Source organism: Nematolebias whitei, chromosome 14 (genome assembly GCF_014905685.2).
Source record: "Nematolebias whitei isolate Nwh7 chromosome 14, NemWhi1, whole genome shotgun sequence".
Classification (NCBI taxonomy): Eukaryota; Metazoa; Chordata; class Actinopteri; order Cyprinodontiformes; family Rivulidae; genus Nematolebias; species Nematolebias whitei.
In genome coordinates, this window is record NC_056511.1 from 23,601,596 (window position 1) to 23,605,967 (window position 4,372).

A 4,372-nucleotide genomic window follows, 5' to 3' on the forward strand; every position below is an offset into this window, starting at 1 on the left:
ACACACACACACACACATATATGTATGTTTATATATATATACACACACACACACACACACATACATATATATATATACAAAGTACACACACTATAATAAACAACTACTTACTACTTCTACTACTATTCCTACTATGGTTTTTCACTTATCGCTGGGCTTCAGGGTCTGCGATAATCGCGAGTCTGCGATAAATGAACCCCTAAGTAGCGCGGGACTACTGTATGCTAAACACTTAATAGTGCAAAACAATACGACGAACAACAGCAGCACAAACATGAGCAGTGTTGCCAGATTGGGCGGTTTACCACCATTTGGGCGGTTTTCATGCTGATCTTGTGGGTAAAAATTGCTTTGGGCAGGTGGGGATAATTTGGGCAGATTTGGAGCCATATCAGCGGTTTTTGAGTTAATTTATTAAACAAATTTCAAACAATCATTTATCATTAGTTCACAGCAAAGCTCCCCTGACCTTTCTCCATCACTGATTGGCATCTAGCAGGGCGTTCACAACAGAGAACTGGTGAGAAAAATGTCTAGTTGAGTGGGCTGGTCCATTGAAGCGTTGCAGCTGTACGTGGAGCGGTCACCATATTGGATGTGGCAGAACTGCCCATAGACATTAATACGTATTAATGTCCATGGAACTGCCGGTCAACTGGTAGAAGGAAATAGACTGAACTTCATAAAGCACCGTTCTACAAAGTGTTTTATGTTAATCCCTGTCATTTACACACAATAATAAAACAAACAGGCACCAAAGACAACATTTATAACTTTTAAAGTGTTTATTAAAAATGTTTACTCCTTAAATGTTTAGAATAAAGGTAAGAACTATATGGGTGATTCTATAATTGGAGATACATTTGGCCTTTTGAAAAATGAAAGAAAAAAACTGTTAATTTCAGATTTTTTTTTCAGGTATTTTGTTGAAAATATGCTAAACTTTGATAATTTGCTCTTTGCCAAACATTAGCTACATATTATTTTTACTTTTTATTAGGAAAAACTTGTAGGATACTGTCCAATATGTCAACTCTGTTATGGACAACATAGACAGTGTTTTGGAAAAACAATATATTCTAACAGGCTAATTTCTCTTTATTTTATTACATAAACTGTCCTAACACAACACTACTTCAAACTAAGGTATTTAATTTCAAAATACATTTAAAATATGACAAAAATACTTAACTATTTACAGAATTGTTTTTGTAGGAGCAAACTTTTATTAATAAAACTCATTAAATACCAACAATTATTTAAAATACTAATTGTGCTTATAATACTAAAATACAGGTAAAGTCAACCAACAATGGGTAGAATATTAAAAACAACATTTTTCTCTTTTTTTGTAAAAACTATTAATAAACAGAGTTGACCATCGAAGTAGCAGAGTTGACCTTAGTAACAGAATTGACAGGACAATAACAATTTCTTAACATTCCTTTGGAGTTGGATTTAGTTTAAAAAAACATTTACTCGTGAAATAAATCTTTTCAAATTCAGGTAAGAAAACAGTATTAAAAAGCAATTATGAAGCCATTAAACATTAAAGGATTCAGAGTTATGTAAAACAGTATAAAAGACACGCGGTAATATAAAATCGTAGTAACAAGAGTATTTAGTCCTTAAGAATTTTTCAAAATAGAGGAGTAAGGCACATTATAACTAATACTTTCTTTTGAAGGTTTGATTAGAATATATGCTTATATTCATTCTTGTGAAATGCCTGCCCATATTTCTTTCTTGATTTCCACATGCCGAGACCCAACTTTGGTTGGGGATGGAATCAATCTTATATCTTCACGAGGATACCACAACACATCTTCTCGTGCTGGCCAGAAAAAGTGGTTCTTTCCAACTTTGTGCATGGACTTCACCTTCACATGTGTTTCACTGACTTCTAGGATGGTCCCTGGGTAGACAACATTGTCATATTGCAAGATACACCATTGCCCCACAACATCTTGATTGTCCCACTGAATAACAGCCTCTTGGTCTTCATTTGTTTTGAGTGGCTCAACAGGAAAGGTGAAGGTTTTGGTGTTGTAGCACTGGCACACTAGATTTTGTTTTGTGAAGCATGAACAACTCACATCACAATAAATCAATTGATGTGATGATACAGTTATCATTTGATGTGTCTGCATTGTCAAAGGTAGAACATGAAGCTTCTTTGGCATCGCCTCAACTGCATTGTTGATGTGTGCTGGGTCTTCTTTTTCTTTCTGCGCTACTCTTCTAGCTCTGCTTGCAGCCTGTGCTCTTCTCCAGTATCTTTGCTTTCTTCTCCTCTCTCTTGGTGTTAGGTCTGCCACCAAGCTGACTCTTCCCAACTCTTTGTTGTGTTTCCGTCTTTCCCTGTCCTTTGCTAAATTCTCCTCTTTTCTGTCTGTACTGGCATCTCGTCTAGCTCGATATCTTCTTTGTTCCTCAGCAGCTGAGAGTGGCATATTTACAGTAAAAATGTAGGTTATATTAAAAACAATATTGTAATTTAGTAAATAATTACTTTAAAATTAATTCATTCATTCAACCTTTATTTAGACAGGTTAATCCCATTGAGCCTGGAGCACTCATTTACAAGAGAGACCTGAAAAAAATGTATTTATATATTTATTTAATTGTCATTAATTCATATATTTATTAAATTGTACTCATTAACTTTTAAAATTACTACTCAATAGTTGCACAATGTCAACTCTGTTACTGTACCTTGGTAACAGAGTTTGATGGTAACAGAGTTGACAATTTCAAACATTTTTGTTAAAAACTCCACTTGCTTGCATAAATGCACATGTCACCAACAAAATCATGGTTTAAAAACCTTTAGATAAACATATATATTTTTAAAAATCTATAGTGTTTTTCTTATGATATTACAGTAACAAGATTGACATTGAAAAAATTTACTCTTGGTTTTAACACTTTTCATATTGAAATCATTTCTCAGAGAAGGGCAGACATACCTCTGTGTGCTTAAGATCCTATCAGTAAAAGGAAGTGGCATCATTTCATTTAGTTTATAAAGCTGTGGACTGTAATTCCATAAATTTAAAGGAAAGAATCATAAGGTAACAGAGTTGACAAAATATTTTCGGACACACATTTTTTTTATAAAAAAGGGTGTTTTTAAATTATTTACTGCAATATTGTTGTATAATTGACTATTTAGGCAGGTTAGAAAAAAATAACATCGACAGATTTCAAAAGAAAAATATTGAAAATAAACATTTTTCCATCATATTCCAAGATAGAAAAAAAAACAGTGACCAACTCAGACAACAAGAAGTTATGTTTATTGAACTACTTAAAACACATTTAAATGCAATTATATAAATCTTATGAATTGTCACATATTATGATCCATACAAATGTAGTGAACTAAGCCTCCGGTCAAAACCTGACCCTGAAGACCTTCATGGGACAGGAACTGTTATTTCATTGATTTGAATCCAGAAATACAAATTAAGCTCGTCCAGAGACTTTCTAATTTGTATCCTGAACTAATCAATTGAAAGAACACTCTCTTTTTATATTATCATTACTATTTTTACAAATGTCTTGATAATCAAAACTGTGTTAGTTCAAATCATTTTTAAATGTTGAAATGAACCACTCATTTTAAATCAACTGTGAAACAGTATTAATGAATTTTTTTAATCCTCATTCAAAGTAGAAATAATTTTAAATGTCTATGTTACAAAGTAATTATTGCAGTGAACTTAACCTGATGTCAAGACTAAGCCTAAGGTCAAAACCCTTGACCTTAAGAACCTTGTGGGACAGGAACTGTCATTTCATTGATTTGAATCCAGAAATACAGGTTCACCCATCCTGAGACTTTCTTTCTTGAAAATTCAAGTGGAAGAACACTCTCTGTTCTATTATCATTACTATTTTACAAATGTTGATAATCAAAGTGTCTTAGTTCAAACCATTTTAGATGTTGCAGTGAACTAATCAATTTTATTAACTGTGTAATGATTTTTAATTCTCATGCAAGGTTAGAACTCATGTTAAAGCTGTTACAGAGTAATTATGCATTTTCTGATTTCTGTCTTTGAATGAGCAAGTGTGCGTTTCCAGGGTCAGGAGTCGAAGCAGACATGCGTTGGAACAACTGTCTTGTTTACATCCTCTCAGACGTAAACAGAAGGTTTTGGCACCTGTTTCTTAAACTCGCCAAAACAAAACTCTTTATGTCTCTGAGAACATTTCTACTCTGTTCCATAACAATTCTTGCTGTCTTCTAACCTCTTACGTCACAAAACACACCCCTGTCTGGTTGTTTCTGACCAATGGGAATACTCCCAAGTGAACCGGGAAAAGAGCTCTTTAAAAATGCCGGTACTTCCTAGTTCTCCCAGAG